The sequence below is a fragment of the Lolium perenne genome, chromosome 2 (assembly GCF_019359855.2).
Source record: "Lolium perenne isolate Kyuss_39 chromosome 2, Kyuss_2.0, whole genome shotgun sequence".
Taxonomy (NCBI): Eukaryota; Viridiplantae; Streptophyta; class Magnoliopsida; order Poales; family Poaceae; genus Lolium; species Lolium perenne.
The window spans coordinates 329,655,864-329,673,145 of NC_067245.2; positions in this window are offsets into that span (position 1 = coordinate 329,655,864).

A 17,282-nucleotide genomic window follows, 5' to 3' on the forward strand; every position below is an offset into this window, starting at 1 on the left:
AGGTGACTAGTGTGTGCACCGTGTGGTTCTTGTCGTAGGCTATGATCATGATCTCTTGTAGATTGTGGAGTTAATTATTACTATGATGGTATTGATGTGATCTATTCCTCCTACATATGCATGAAGGCGATAGTGTGCATGCTATGTTAGTACTTGGTTTAGTCTTTTGATCTATCTTACACTATAAGGTTACTAAATATGAACAAATTGTGGAGCTTGTTAACTCCGGCATTGAGGGTTCGTGTAATCCTACGCAATGCGTTCATCATCCAACAAAAGTGTAGAGTATGCATTTATCTATTCTGTTATGTGATCAATGTTGAGAGTGTCCACTAGTGAAAGTGTAATCCCTAGGCCTTGTTCCTAAATACCGCTGCGTTACTACTTGCTTGTTTCTTGTTTCTTGTGTTACTACTGTTGCAATACCACCACCATCAACTACACGCCCGCAAGCTATTTTACGGCACCGTTGCTACTGCTCATACTTATTTATACCACCCGTATTTCACTATCTCTTCGCCGAACTAGTGCACCTACTAGGTGTGTTGGGGACACAAGAGACTTCTTGCTTTGTGGTTGCGGGGTTGCATGAGAGGGATATCTTTGACCTCTTCCTCCACGAGTTCGATAAACCTTGGGTATCCACTTAAGGGAAAACTTGCTTTCGTTCTACAAACCTCTGCTCTTGGAGGCCCAACACCGTTTCAGGAAAGGAGGGGGAACGTAGACATCAAGCACTTTTCTGGCGCCGTTGTCGGGAGGAAAGGTAAAAGGCACTCATACTCCGGTTCCGGGTAAAGTACTTTTCTCGGCGCCATTGTGTTTGTGCTCGAAGCTATTTCCTTTAGATCCTGCAATTGCAACTTTTTGTTTCTTGTTTACACTAGTTAGGCATAATGGAAAACAACAAAAAAATTAGTGAGCTTTTTAATCTTTTTCCTGATTTAGAATTGTTTGATGCGAAAATTAAAAAACCTATGGAACCTTATTTGCATGCTAGTAGCGATGTTATTAGTATGAATGCAATTATCGCTAATGCTATGAAGAAGTCTAAGCTTGGGGAAGCTAGTTTTTGTGGTCTTTTTAGCTTCCCATCTTTTGGGGAGAAAATTTGTTACGATAATGCTTTATCTCCCATATGCGATAACTCTAATAATGCTTCTGATATTTTAAATCCACCTGCTGAAAGTATTCCGTATAAAATACCCATGAAAATTATTGAACGTGTTATGGACAACCACTATAAAGGGGATGGAACTGTCCATCCTAGAGATCATTCTTGTTTTTGCACGAATTATGTGGGTTATTCAAGTGTGCAGGTATCTCTATGGATGAAGTGAGGAAGAAGCTATTCTCTGTTTCTCTGTCTGGTAAAGCAGCGCATTGGTATAAATTGTTGGAGAATAGGCATTCTCTTGGTTGGGAGGAAATTGCATCTCTCTTTTATTCTAAATTTTATCCTCCGCATGAAGTGCATATTGATAGGAATTATATTTATAACTTTTATCCTCGTGATGGAGAGAGTATTTCTCAAGCGTGGGGGAGATTGAAATCACTAATGCTCAAATGTCCCATTCATGAGCTCCCCCGTAATGTTATTGTTAACAATTTTTATGCGAGACTTTCAGGACAACACAAGGACTATCTGGACGCGTGTTCGGAAGGATCTTTCACAAGCAAGGAGGTTGAAGCTAGGTGGGACCTCCTCGATCGGATTGAGGACAACGCTGAAGGATGGGAGAACAATGAAGGTAAAGAGTCAGGTATAAATTATGATTATGAATGCATTGAAGCTTTTATGGATACCGATAAATTTCGAAATATGAGTGCTACTTATGGTCTTGACTCTCAAGTTGCTGCGAATCTTTATAAAGCCTTTGCTTCTCATTTTGAATTACCTAAAAATAATTTTGATAAGTATCATGAACCTTTTAAAGAGGCTTGCATGAAGAATGAAATTGTTGTTAATTATTGCCATAAGCATGCTCAAACTCCTAAGAGTGCTATTTCCTATAAGCATGTTAATTTTTGTGGAATACATAGACCATGTGGAATTAATCAAATCAAAGATGAATATGGTATCCATCATGCTAATGAAAAAACTAGAAAGTGGTTTAGGGCTCTAGATGATCTTGGTAAAAAAGTTTGTGCCCTCTATCCTTTTATTTGTGAAGTTTGCCATGAAGTGGGTCATTTTAATTTTCAATGCTCCTCCAGTGATATATTGAACCCAGTGAGTGCTGCAAATTTGTATTGTGATGATGAAATTACTCCTAATCAGCATGATGAACTTACTTTATTTTTGGGGTGTGAAGAATTGTCGAGAAAAATCTCTTTGTTACATATGAGTGATCTTGATATTGATGATGTCCTGCATGGGTGTTTTTCTTATTGCATTGATAATAGCCATACAAATACTTACATACAAAATATTTTAGAAGATGACACCTTGCCAAAATATGATAGGACTGCTGTGTGTTTTCAACTAATTAATGAAAAGGAGGGATTCCCCCAAGTTTCTTCTATTGTTTCTGAAAGTAAATCAGGTTATGCGGACAAGCCACCCTTCAAGCCTCTTCCACCTAAAGGAGGGAACGAGGAGAAGGAAGAGAAGAAGAAGAAGGGAACGAAGAAGAAGAAGAAGAAGAAGAAGGGGAATAAAAAGAAAGAGGTAACATCATATCCCCGCGTATATGAGATAACAATAGGTAACCGTAAGTATGTTGCTCCTAATGATTATTGTGATAATGAATCTGAATATGATGATCTTCCTATGCCCTTTACATACATTAGCAATCATGATTTGAATGAGCACACCACTTTTGATATTACAAATCTCTGGGAAATTGATTCTATTTCTTATGATGACACTATGCCTCCGATCTCTAATGATTATTATAAAGAATGCTATGATGTAGGTTCTAATTATCCTTATGAAACTTGTCATAGTCATGATTGGATTACCAAAAACAATTCCCTTAATAGGCAACTTGTTTACCATGTTCAAATTCTTGATAATAATCTTGCTCCAATTACTATTAATGAGAATAACTCTTCTTATGCCAAATTTAATGATACTTCTATGCATATGAACCATGATAAGAATGTTTTAAGTGATGGGTATATTGTGGATTTCATCAATGATGCTACTGAAAGTTATTATGAGAGAGGGAAATATGGTTATATGCATCTTAATAATATTAAGTTTCCCCTCTTTATGTTGAGAATCTTGAAGTTACTCGTGTTTTATCCTCTTATGCTTGTCACTTTGTTCTTCATGAATTCATTTGTGTACAAGGTTCCTCTTCATAGGAAGCATGTTAGACTTAAATTTGTTTTGAATTTGCCTCTTGAAGCTCTCTCTTGCTTCAAATACTATTTCCCGCGAATGGATTATTAAAACTGCTAAGCCCATCTTAATGGCTATAAAGAAAGAACTTCTTGGGAGATAACCCATGTGTTATTTTGCTACAGTACTTTGTTTTATATTTGTGTCTTGGAAGTTGTTTACTACTGTAGCAACCTCTCCTTATCTTAGTTTTGTGTTTTGTTGTGCCAAGTGAAGCCTCTAATCGAAGGTTGATACTAGATTTGGATTTCTGCACAGAAACAGATTTCTATCTGTCACGAATCTGGGATTTTCTCTCTGTAGAAAAATCAGAAAAATATGCCAATTTACGTGCGTGTTCCTCAGATATGTACGCAACTTTCATTAGTTTTGAGTTTTCTGATCTGAGCAACGGAAGTATTTATTAGAAATTCGTCTTTACGGACTGTTCTGTTTTGACAGATTCTGCCTTTTATTTCGCATTGCCTCTTTTGCTATGTGGGATGGATTTCTTTGTTCCATTAAACTCCAGTAGCTTTGAGCAATGTTCAGAAGTGTTAAGAATGATTGTGTCACCTCTGAACATGTGAGTTTTTGATTATGTACTAACCCCTCTAATGAAGTTTATGAGAAGTTTGGTGTGAAGGAAGTTTTCAAGGGTCAAGAGAGGAGGATGATATACTATGATCAAGAAGAGTGAAAGCTCTAAGCTTGGGGATGCCCCGGTGGTTCACCCCTGCATATATCAAGAAGACTCAAGCGTCTAAGCTTGGGGATGCCCATGGCATCCCCTTCTTCATCGACAAATTATCAGGTTCCTTCTCTTGAAACTATATTTTTATTCGGTCACATCTTATGTGCTTTACTTGGAGCGTCTGTGTGCTTTTGTTTTTGTTTTTGTTTGAATAAATTGGATTACATCATGCTTGTGTGGGAGAGAGACACGCTCCGCTGTTGCATATGAACACATGTGTTCTTAGCTCATGATATGCATGGCGAAGTTTCCTCTTCGTTAAATTGTTATATGGTTGGAATTGGAAAATGCTACATGGAGTAATTGCTATAATGTCTTGGGTAATGTGATACTTGGCAATTGTTGTGCTCATGTTTAAGCTCTTGCATCATATACCTTACACTTATTAGTGAAGAAATACATAGAGCTTGTTAAAATTTGGTTTGCATGAGTGGTTTCTCTAGAGTCTAGATATTTTCTAGTAAGATGTTTGAACAACAAGGAAGACGATGTATAGTTTTATAATGCTTGTAATATGTCTTTTATGTGAGTTTTGCTGTACTAGTTCGTGCTTGTGTTTGCTTCAAACAACCTTGCTAGCCTAAACCTTGTATCGAGAGGGAATACTTCTCATGCATCCAAATCCTGAGCCAAACAACACTATGCCATTTGTGTCCACCATACCTACCTACTATGTGGTATTTCCTGCCATTCCAAAGTAAATTGCTTGAGTGCTACCTTTAAACAATTCAAAATTTATCACCTCTGATTTGTGTCAATGTTTTATAGCTCATGAGGAAGTATGTGGTGTTTAGCTTTCAACCTTGTCATTTACTTTTGACGGACTCTCATATGGACTAGTGGCACATCCGCTTATCCAATAATTTTGCAAAAAGAGCTGGCAATGGGATTCCCAGTCCCAAATTAATTAACAAAAATAGACACTCCTCCATGGTATGTGATTGTTGGACGGCACCCGAAGGATTCGGTTAGCCATGGCTTGTGTAAGCAAAGGTTGGGAGGAGTGTCATCATAATAAAACTAAAATAAAAAGGCACTCCTTCATGGTATGAGATTGTTGGCGAGGCACCCGAGGATTCGGTTAGCCATGGTTTGTGAAAGAAAGGTTGGAAGGAGTGCCACCCAAAAATAAAATAATTCATGGGAGCCGCTCTTGGAAGTCCGGTTGGCGAGGTAGTTAGTGTACCCATTACCATTCGTTGACAACAACAAACACCTCTCAAAACTTTACTTTTTATGCTCTCTATATGTTTTCAAAACCAAAGCTCTAGCACAAATATAGCAATCGATGCTTTCCTCTTTGAAGGACCATTCTTTTACTTTTATTGTTGAGTCAGTTCACCTATTTCTCTCCACCTCAAGAAGCAAACATTTGTGTGAACTGTGCATTGATTCTTACATACTTGCTTATTGCATTTGTTATATTGCTCTGCATTGACAACTATCTATGAGATATACATGTTACAAGTTGAAAGCAACCGCTGAAACTTAATCTTCCATTGTGTTGCTTCAATACCTTTACTAAGAATTTATTGCTTTATGAGTAATTCTTATGCAAGACTTGTTGATGCTTGTCTCGAAAGTACTATTCATGAAAAGTCTTTGCTATATGATTCAATTGTTTACTCATTGCATTTACATTGTTTCGAATCGCTGCATTCATCTCATATGCTTTACAATGGTATGATTAAGATTATGTTGGTAGCATGTCACCTCAGAAATTATCTTTTATCGTTTACCTACTCGAGGGCAGTAGGAACTAAGCTTGGGGATGCTGATACGTCTCCAACGTATCTATAATTTCCGATGTTCCATGCTTGTTTTATGACAATACCAACATGTTTTGTTCACACTTTATATCATTTTTATGCGTTTTCCGGAACTAACCTATTGACGAGATGCCGAGAGGCCGATTCTTTGTTTCTGTTTTTGGTTCCGAGAAAGGCTGTTCGGGCAATATTCTCGGAATTGGACGAAATCAACGCCAAACCTCCTATTTTTCCCGGAAGGCTCGAACACCGAAGGAGAGTCGGAGGAGTGCCGGGGGCCCCACACCCTAGGGTGGCGCGGCCCAAGGGGGGGCGCGCCCCCTATGGTGTGGCCAGCCCAGCCCCCTCCGACTCCGATTCTTCGCCTATTTAAGCCGTCGTGACCTAAAACCTCGACACCAATTGACGAAACTCCGAGAAAGACTCCGGGCGCCGCCGCCATCGCGAAACTCCAATTCGGGGGACAGAACTCTCTGTTCCGGCACCCTGCGGACGGGGAATTGCCCCGGAGCCATCTCCACCGCCGTCTTCACCGCCATCTTCACCGCCATCGCTGCCCCCATGATGAGGAGGGAGTAATTCACCCCTGAGGCTGAGGGCTTCGCTGTAGCTATGTGGTTCATCTCTCTCCCATGTACCTCAATACAATAATCTCATGAGCTGCTTTACATGATTGAGATTCATATGAGTTTTGTATCACAATTTATCTATGTGCTACTCTAGTGATGTTATTAAAGTAGTTCTATTCCTCCTGCACGTGTGTAAAGGTGACTAGTGTGTGCACCGTGTGGTTCTTGTCGTAGGCTATGATCATGATCTCTTGTAGATTGTGGAGTTAATTATTACTATGATGGTATTGATGTGATCTATTCCTCCTACATATGCATGAAGGCGATAGTGTGCATGCTATGTTAGTACTTGGTTTAGTCTTTTGATCTATCTTACACTATAAGGTTACTAAATATGAACAAATTGTGGAGCTTGTTAACTCCGGCATTGAGGGTTCGTGTAATCCTACGCAATGCGTTCATCATCCAACAAAAGTGTAGAGTATGCATTTATCTATTCTGTTATGTGATCAATGTTGAGAGTGTCCACTAGTGAAAGTGTAATCCCTAGGCCTTGTTCCTAAATACTGCTGCGTTACTACTGCTTGTTTCCTGTTTCTTTGTGTTACTACTCCTGCAATACCACCACCATCAACTACACGCCCGCAAGCTATTTTCTGGCACCGTTGCTACTGCTCATACTTATTTATACCACCTGTATTTCACTATCTCTTCGCCGAACTAGTGCACCTACTAGGTGTGTTGGGGACACAAGAGACTTCTTGCTTTGTGGTTGCAGGGTTGCATGAGAGGGATATCTTTGACCTCTTCCTCCCTGAGTTCGATAAACCTTGGGTATCCACTTAAGGGAAAACTTGCTGCTGTTCTACAAACCTCTGCTCTTGGAGGCCCAACACTGTCTACAGGAAAGGAGGGGGAACGTAGACATCACAGGTTCTCCTGGCAAAGCCTCTCTCTTTTCCTCGGGAACTGCATCTTTTCTTTCTTTTTCTTTTGGCTAGCGAACTTGGCTGCAACGAAGTGGACGGATCGTGCCCAGCTTTTGCCTGCTTGCTATTTCACTCTTAGGATTTGATGACCGGGTAGCAGACGGGACGGGCAGACACAGTACGCGGAATTCCTTAGCACTGCGAACGAACCCGACGGAACCAGACTTCTCGGATGGAATCGAATCGCCACAATTTTGTTCGCATGCGGCCTTCTTCTACTAGACCCTTGTCGACGAAATCGCCCCCTTTGTCAATGATCATGGAATTGAGCGCGCGTGAACTGACCAGATGTGATCTGAGATTTTCTCGTTTTCTATCTTGTAGACACTGTTGATAACGAACTCGGCGGATCCCGCCCGGATGACAAAATCCAGTCGTCGCGATTTCCCCACGGTCGGCGCCAATTGACGAGGGAACACCTCGGCAATGCCTACGTATTGTAGACTAGGGTTTCGGGAGAGAGCGACGATGGAGATTCCGGGAGCGAATCGCATCAAAGATCTGCATCGGTTCATAGGGAGAAGTGTCTTATCAAGTGAAAAATATTTCTTCAAAATTTTGAAAGAATTTACTGAAATAACGATTTTCGCTAAAAGACAAGAAAACTTAATACCGATCAAATTTTTCGACCATATTTGAAAAAGTCCCGTACATTGAAGTTTTAAGAAACAAAATTCAAGCATAAAGACATCTACTTTGCATTAGTCTAGTGGTAGTGGAGGGCACATGTGGTTATATGCAATGTCCTGATTTTGACTTCACGTCTTGTAAACTACTTTTGCTAAATTAATTTAATCGCTAAACTTTTGGTTTGACGAAAAAAATTGACTTCTTCAAAATTTTGTTAATACTGCAAAATTTTCTATATCCAGCAGAGCTGAGATGCAATACACCAAGGAGGTGGGGCAGCCGCATCTTTAGGCCAGCCACAAGTCCACAACGTATGCGCCAAATGCGAAATTTTCTATATCCAGCACAGCTGAGATGCAATACACCAAGGAGTATGTTTTTTTTAAGCTTTTGGAACTATAGTTCCCTATATTATAACAATAGTACTATCTTCTTTCTAAAATATAAGACTTTTTAGAAAATTAAACTAGCTTTCTATATTTCGGAACAGACATAATACTAAGTTAATTATAATGAAAAGAGGGAACCGACGCATCCACTAGATCTGAAGCAAGTTCTACTAAGAAATAAATAAATACTATTAATTCAACTACCCATGGCAAAAAATACATTCACATGTCTAAGTAGAGGAGACAAAACACAATGCATAGTATATGAGATAAAAGTATGGTTTACTCGGGTGGTACCCGCAGTACAGGTATTTGAAACCGACTAAGACTAGTCACAATGCATAGTATGAGATAAAAGTATCATGTGTATGATACTACTACATGTTACTATGTCCACGATGCATTGTATCATGTACTAGTATCGTAATCTTCTTATATTAATTAATTTGTAGAATCTCAATGCAGATCTATGTACAAGATGTATTTGACATTAAAAAAATTAGTACTACGTCATGCTATGGTACGGTATCTACCTATGATACTACAATCATCTCTCTCATTTTTAATTGCACTGCCACATCAGCTTTTTTGCATGTATGAGATGCATGATACTACCTATGATACTTCTATTGTGGGTATTCTAAGACTAATCACAATGGGAAGTATCATACACTAGTATCATGTACATGATACTAGTTTATGATACAACCCCCATAATGCATAGTATCATAAGGTAATATCGTAGTATCATCATATTTAATATTTTGTAGAATCTCAATGCAAATTTATGTACATGATGTGTTTTGTCATTAAGTTTTCCAGTTTTACGTGCTATGATACGGTATCATATTAGAGCAAGTACAATAAGGTCTAATCAGCTGACTACAATAATTAAAATAATATATTTATGCCTAGTTGGAGGAGAGAGAAGAGGAGAGAGAATGTAAGTGGGCTCTTATGAAAGAGCTAGCTCTAGCACGTGCTCCTAGGCAAGATGTGTGAATGAAAGGTGGGCCATCCATTGAAAAAGTAGTATAATCTTATAGTCAACTATTGTACTTGTTGGCTATATGTTAACTATAGATGACATGGCATCTTGCTTATAGCCAACAACCGGCTATACTATTGGAATTGCTCTTATGATACCACTCTCATCTCTCACCTCATTAATTGATGCGCCACATCAGATTTTTGCATGCATAATACTATTTATGATACTTTCATTGTGACTAGTCTAAGTTGTAGAGCCTTCGCCATGTTTCACACCGATGCGACGTAGTACTTTTAGGGCAAATTAGGAAATGGCGACCATGTGGCAGCCCATATAGTATGAGATCAGATAAACAACACATGTCCACAAACGTTAAAGTAAACATATCACAGTCTTACATTAGCACAGAATTATTAGAAGCATACAATAACTTTTGGTTGCTTAGATCAAGGTAGAATTTATATCCAGAGATCTAGGCTTGTCATGTGCAAGGTTTTTTCTCTCTCAAGCAAGTTGTGTACGTAGGCACTAGAATGAATGGTTACCGCAAATCTCGGAGATTTTGGTATTTTAGCATTCGAGTTATTTGAATTCAAACTTTTAACACTATAAATAAATATAATTGCTACCCTTACTTCCCCATACTGCTTACATGGCGGAGTGGTCAGCGCTTTGCGCCTACAACCAGCCGTGGGGGTTCAAACCCCACTCGCTGATATTTTCCATTTTTATGTTGTGAAGCATCACCTACATAGAGAGTGAACCTTCCAATAAATAATGGTGTCGGGAGAAGAAACCAAACCCACAACCCCGAGTTTCTTGCCACTACACCCACCTATCGTATTCCTTACTATTTTACCTTCTTTTAAAGTTAAAGTTAAACTCATTCAAATTTATTTGAATGGTAGCAATGTTTTTCGGAGGGAAACAAGAACTTCTATTTTCCTGCCGGTTACTGAAAGTACCGCTCAAGAAAAAATAGCCATTGGACCGATGTTGAGGGTTGCAAGGAAGGCCTCCCACCATTGATTAATGCTCTGCGTGGGAGGCAAAGGCGGTAGAAACTGGGTACCGATGTAAAATTCTCTACCTTTAAACTACGAGTAAAACACAACTACACAAACACAACTACACATCACAACTCCTACTGAAAACTAACTATTACATAGGAACAATTTTTTGGTATTAATGCATTGCAAACTTTTTAGCATTCCTCCGGAAGCCATAGTGCTTTCTACGCTATGAACCATAGAGCAATTTTCACAAGCCTTGTAAACAGCCTCGTCGTGAATATAATTGTCTAGTCCTCCTCTAACAGATCGATATTTTGGTTGAACTAGCTAGTGCATGCAATTTTATATGGTATCAGACCTACAAGATCTTGGGTTAAAATCCTAGCCAACGCTGTATTTAAAATAAATATTTACGGCCTTCCTAAAAAATCCAAAAATACATGTCTAAAGCTTGTCCGAGATCTAAGAAAAAAAGACCCACCGGCCTAGACGTGACGGAAGGTGTTGAATATAATTGCTAGTCCTCCTCCAACACTAGCGCATGCAATTTCACAAGCTGAACATTTAGGTGTACTTTTTCCGAAAATTCCATCTTTTTTTCATGAAAAGCCATGATGTTATTTTCTTCCCTCTGAATAACGGGGCAATTTTCACAAGACTGGTGTCGCGGCATATGATCTTTTTTTTTTCGATAAAGGGAATATATTAATATCGAGAGATACCAATTACACCCAGCCTCTGCAACAACGCACCACCCTAATGGCACTACGGATGCACACAGCCAAAAAAAAGAAAAGAAAACTAAGAAACAAAAGTCCCGCTACAGTATCTCGGACCTAACAATAGCAATACATCCACCACCATGACAACACCTGAATTGCAGACTCTCCAAAAAATGACGCCTCTAAGAAGGGAACAATGCTCAAACACCGTCGTCGCCCGATCAAAGATCTTAGGTTTTCACCCTGAAGATAGTCCCACTCTCAAAACAATGCCTCCACCAAGGTCACTGCCAGGCACAACCAGTTAAGGCCAGACCTTGGGTTTTCACCCTGAAAGGTAGGACTCTGCGCATCACATGTGTTGTCGCCCCCACTTTCATACCGCTGTTGTGAAACCCGGACACCAAGCAAGCCCCTCAACAGCGCGGAGACTTGAACCTCCCTTAGCTAGTCCTCCCCTCCGGCTTTCATGAAATTCTCTTCTTCCGACTTTCATCATGGATCCATAGTCACTTGATGTCAACACAGAAAAAGAGCTTCGCGCCGCTCCCTCCAGAACCAAACGGTCGGAATAAAAGCATGGGTGCGCACGACCGAATACCTCACATCCAGCAAACTGCAGGCATCATTGCACTGGTACATTCGCCGTTGGAGCATTCCGGAACTCAACATTCCGGCCAAATCGAGAGAAACTAGCCTCAGAAAGATCTTCATCTTCGCACAAGAAGAACCCTAGGACAGCCACCTTTATTCAAAGAAGCAGATGAACAGGCCCCCACGCCATCAATCGCCGTCCAACGCCGACAAACGAGGTTGAAGCAACCTCGACCGCAGAGACCTGGCGGGATCGAGCAGCAGGCCACAGCCCACGCTACCCTGATCGGGCCCGCGCAGCCCAGATCAGCCCAGATCGGGCCAGATCAGCCCGCACGGTCGGCCGCCGGCAAAGCCGCGCCGCCTCGCGCCGGCAGGCCTGGCCGCCGCCCGCCGGATCCCCGCGTCCGCCGCCGGACGTACCACCGCCGCGCAGCCCTCGAAGAATCGCCCCGGCGCGGAAGGGCTCCGCCTCGCTGCGCCTCCTCGCCCTCCGCCGTTTGGCAGCTGGGCGCCGCCACCACTGCCCGGACCGGCGGTGGCAGCGGCCAGGGAGGCTCGGGAGGGCGCGCTCTAGTTCGCCGGTCTTGGGGCCCTCCGGAGCCGCCGCCGCGCGAGCGGCCCGGGAGGGGTTACGGGAGGGGAGCCGCGGCATATGATCTGTATGTATATGAGGTATAGACACATTTGAAAAACGTAACAATTAGTGGTGACCATTGAGTCTTCTCATAATCTCATGCACTCGCTAGGAAAATGATTTTGTATACATGGACATAAGTTGAGAATCTAACAAAGCCAAGGGATGATCGATTGAGAAACATGAATTAAGCGACCTGGTTGAAGCTCATGAAGCCGAGGTCGAGTTGGACCTTGCCTCTCCAGCGCCGTCACTGACGGCCACCGTTCTTGCATGCCCGCCGAGGCGGTCGTCTTCCTCGTACAGGGTCACACGCACGCCGCCTCCGCTCGTGGCGAGCAGCTCCTGCGCCGCCGCTAGCCCGCTTACCCCGCCACCCACCACCACCACCCTCATTCTGTTATGCTCAATCGGCTGGCTCTTTCGCTCTGCTAGCTCTGCTGTGTGCTCTTAATTTGTCTACGCCCTCCCCTTCTATTTAAGCTGGTCTAGTGTGCGATCGCAACTTGCACAATGTCGGCGTACGACGGCACATCACGTGCATGTCTGTAAGGATCCGCAGCTTGGTTCTCCCTCTATGTCACTGGCGAGAGGGGCTTGGTCGCTGACAATGTCTGCATGACAATGTCTGCATGACACCGGTGTTGCTTGATTGCTTCCATGCCGCGTGGTTTGCGCAAGGATGCATGCTGCAGGAGGATTGGAGGAAACAGTAGGAACTGCACCGCTACAGTGTTTTTTCAGTACTTGCTGCAGCGTCTGTAATTGTTCTTGCATCGGCTGCTACTCCGTACAATTAATAAAGCTAGTACGGCGTATTTGTGTTGATTTGCCGCGTGATTTGCTCTGCCACCTCTCTGTGTACAATCTTTGATCATTATACTAACATGCTGATAGTAAATGTCTTATTGAACACACAATAAATAGTCTTGAATGCAATATTATGCCATCATGCATGCTTCATCATCAACGTAATATAACATCTAAATCTAAATTTTTGAAATGATTTATACACATCGTCCATCCGATTTCGCAATTCATCTTCACCCGTGAGTTTGTCTCGCCGAGGGCTTTAAAACAAGATTTCATGTTGTTATGTTTCGACGGTTTTTTCATCACACCGGTTACCAAACTAAAATATATTGATTTTCATGCTAGGAACCACAATAATAAGGTATGGTTATGCTTTTAGGAAATCCAATGCTAGGAACCACAATATATTGATTTTTTCATGCTAGGAACCACAGCGGGACTGGTGACGTGTTTTCTGCAGCCTCTCACTCCCACTTACTTCAGCTAACAGCACTTGCCACCTGGGATTTCAAATAATGCTCCCGTACATGGCGGAAGGGCCGCCATCGGTCGGCTCTCCATCTCCGGCGGCGGGATCCAGGTTCTCCTGCCTGCTGGAGGACGACGACTCCGTGGAAGATGCGAGGGTGACAGCGGAGGAGGCGGCTTGGTCTGCTCTAGGTTTTGAACCTGAGGTTAGGCAGATCGAGCGGTCGCCGGCGATGACCCAAGAAGAGGTGGAGGCGGATTTCTGGGCCAAGATCGGCTACCCGACCAGAGCGTCCAGAGTTTGGCCGAGGTCAACGTCGTCGGAGGTAAGTTCTACGTTTTGCAGGTCGGCGGAGCGGTCTAGGTCCATGTCGCCTTCTTCGCGGGTGAAGATCAAGGGGGCGACGACAAGGGCGGCGTCGTCTTCGCCTGTGGGGCTGAGGTTATCGCGCATGCCGCGGATCAAACCCTGGCGTGGACCGCTGCCACGCCGTCGCGTGACGCCGGCGCCCGTCTTCGGCGACTTCCTCGCGGCGGCTTCGTCGAGTCGGCCGGTGGGGAGGGAGATGATGGCTCCTTCGTCTAGGAGCGGCCCTTCGTTCGGCCATGGACTGACGTCGTCGCTGCGAGGCGCGCTGACGACGGAGAGTTCGGAGACGGCCGCGCAGTCTTCGGGATTTGGTGCGGTGATCGTGCCGCCGATTCTGCCGCGGGTCAAGTCGGTTTCGGTTGCGTCCGATGCCTACCGTGCTGGGCCTCATGCTGGGTTGGCCCGCTTTGGATGGGCTGTGATGGAGGTGCAGCGTAGAGGCCTGGAGGATTACATGCGTTCACGTACCGTGATCGGCTCCTCTCGATACTCTGATCGCGCCGCCGTCTGTCGCCTCCAGACGCACGTCGCAACCACCACATCCCCATCGTCGTCGCTCGCTTCCTCGCCTTCGTCCTCCGCAGCGCCCGTCCCATCTTCGCCGCCGTTGCCCTGCACTTCTCCGTGCCGCGCAGTTGCCGTCTCGTCTGCGTCGTCTTCGTGCACCTCGTCATCGTCGACCTCGTCCCCGAGCTCCGCGGCTGCTGCCTGGACTTCGTCGCCCGCGTGCTCGGAGCAGCGGCGGTCGTTCGCGCAGATCGTCGCCGGTTCCCCCTCGGCTGCGGGGATGGCCGGGGCTGCGAGGCCTCCGGTGCCTCCCGGGACGTCTGCCGCTTTGGCTACGTCCGCGCCCGCGACCACGACGCTTGGGGCGGCTCCTACGGGGGCGCCGTCTATGGCCGCTCCGGCTACCTACTTGGGACCCCCTGGCTTCCAGGGATGGCCAGCTGGTGCGCCAATGCCGCAGCCCGCATCTGCGCCGAGGCAGCCTGCTCCGTACATGGGACCTTCCGCGGGTTTTCGCCCGCCTTTTCGCCCGCCGGTGCCTCAGCCGCCGGTGCCGTTCACGCCGCCTCAGCAGTACCAGCATTTCCAAGGTCCGTTTCAGTATCCTGTGCCTAACCAGCAGGGTATGGTACAGCCTCCCATGCAGCCTTTGTACACCAGCAGCCAGCGCCGCAACCTGGGCAGGTGAAGAAGAGGCGGAAGAAGAAGACTGCAGTGCCTCAGGGGCAGCCGGCGCCTCCTGGAGGGCAGTAGCCGCCACCCATGGGGCAGGTTGCTCCGACCCTTGGACAGTTGGTGCCAGGCACAGTTGGCCAGCAAGCTCCGATGGTGAGAATTCTGTTGCTACTCTGGTCCCCGTGCAGCCTATGGTCCCTGATACTGTTGCACCAGTGGCAAAGCAGAAGAAGGCCGGAAAATGTTGGAAATGTGATGTTAAGACGCATGCAACTAAAGATTGTAAGGTTATCCACTATTGTCTGATTTGTGATTCAGGTGCACATCCCACTATTAGGTGCCCTATTCTGAAGATGCCTAGACCTACGAGCTTCTTTGTTGGTTGCGGTAATGATGCTACACTTGATCTTCAGATTCCAGACTCAGTGCACAAGCCACAGTTGATCTCTTCTGGTGCGCCCACAGCTTTAGTGCAGGTGTCAGGGGAAGGGGCTGTTTCTGCAGCTGATGTTCAGAGTCTGATGGCCCGTATGTGTCCAGGGAATCCAGCGTGGAGATGGGAGGCGGTGCCCCATGGGGCCAATGCTTTTCTTATTGGTATTCCTACAGCTGATGATTTGTCCCGGATTGATGGTATGCAGATGAGTGTGCCCAAGGTTAATGCGCAGGTTCTGGTCTCTTCATGGGTGCATCAGGATGTTCAGCCTCTTTTCGTTATGGAGCCGGTTTGGGTGCACGTCAGTGGAGTTCCGGACTCTGTTCGACACTTCCTAGGTATCTGGGCAGTTGGTTCTCTTATTGGCACCACTCTTGATGTTGACTTGTTCTCTCTTCGGAGTCAGGGGATTATTCGTGTACTTGTGGCTATGCGGGACCCTTCAGTTCTGGAGAAGAATAATGGTTGCCTGGAAGTGGTTGCACTTCTACAGCTTAGTGGTTATCGTTTTCGTTTCGCTCGTGAGGCAGTGGGGTTCCAGCCAGATCCTCGGTTTCGACCTTATTTCTGGAAGGAGGGAGGGGATGATGATGGTGCGCATGGCTCAGAGGATGACAGGCAGGATGAGGCCCCTGCGGATGCGGCGCCGGAGGTTGCTGGTATGGATGTTGATGGACATCCTCTGACGCATGCTGGCACATCGGCGGTGCAGTCTACGCAGGTGGCGTTGACTCCTTTCAACCACTCGCCGATGACGGATAGAGGACGGCAGATTGTGGCTCGTGCTAGAGTCGAGTCGCCACATCTGGTCGCCTCTACCCCTGTGGCTCCACGGGAGCCCTCACCCTCCAGAGTTCGGATCTTTATGCAGGGTCGCACTCGTCCGGTCTCCGTTCCGCTGCGGGTGCAGCAGCCACTGACTCCGTCTTCTACATCGCCTCAGACGGTTTCAGTGGTGCCGCCGACGTCGGTGGTGCAGCAGCCCGCTGCGTCTTCGCTGCATGCGCAGCGGACCGTGGGGTCTCCTCGCGCGCCGGGGTCGACCGAGGAGCGGTCGGCGCCGCTGACCCACCGGGCCGAGCCGCGGCCGACCACGGCTCCGCCGCTGCAGCCTGTTGGGGGGCCCACGCTGCCGGTGCAGCAGGGCGCCACGATGTTGTCTTCGCCGAGACAGGCGGTCTCGGAGGCCGCCACGCAGGGGGGCCGGGTGGAGGGGCTGCCCAAATCTTCTTCGCCTCTGCCGCGTCCGAGTGCCGCAGTGGTGGAGGAGATGCGGGACCTTGAGCAGCGGACTCCGAGGACCACGCATTCTATGGCGGTTAGGTCTTCCGAGTCTGCGGCTCCGCCGGCTTCCTCGTCGCCACCGTCTGCTCCGCTGTCTACCTCCACGCCGCCGGCCAAGGCGGGAGAGATACAGGGGGTTTCTTCACCCGCTACCCCTGTATCGGTGGCTCCTTCTTCACCTGCTGGTTCTCCGCCGCGCTCGCCCTCTTCTTCGCCAGCCTCCTTGCAGCAGCCTTCACCCATGGTCCCTCCTCCAGTCGTTCAGCCGACGGTGAGGAGAAGTGGGAGGTTTGCTCTTTCGGAGGATGGGGCGGGGGCGACGGATGAGGACGTCATGCAGAGAG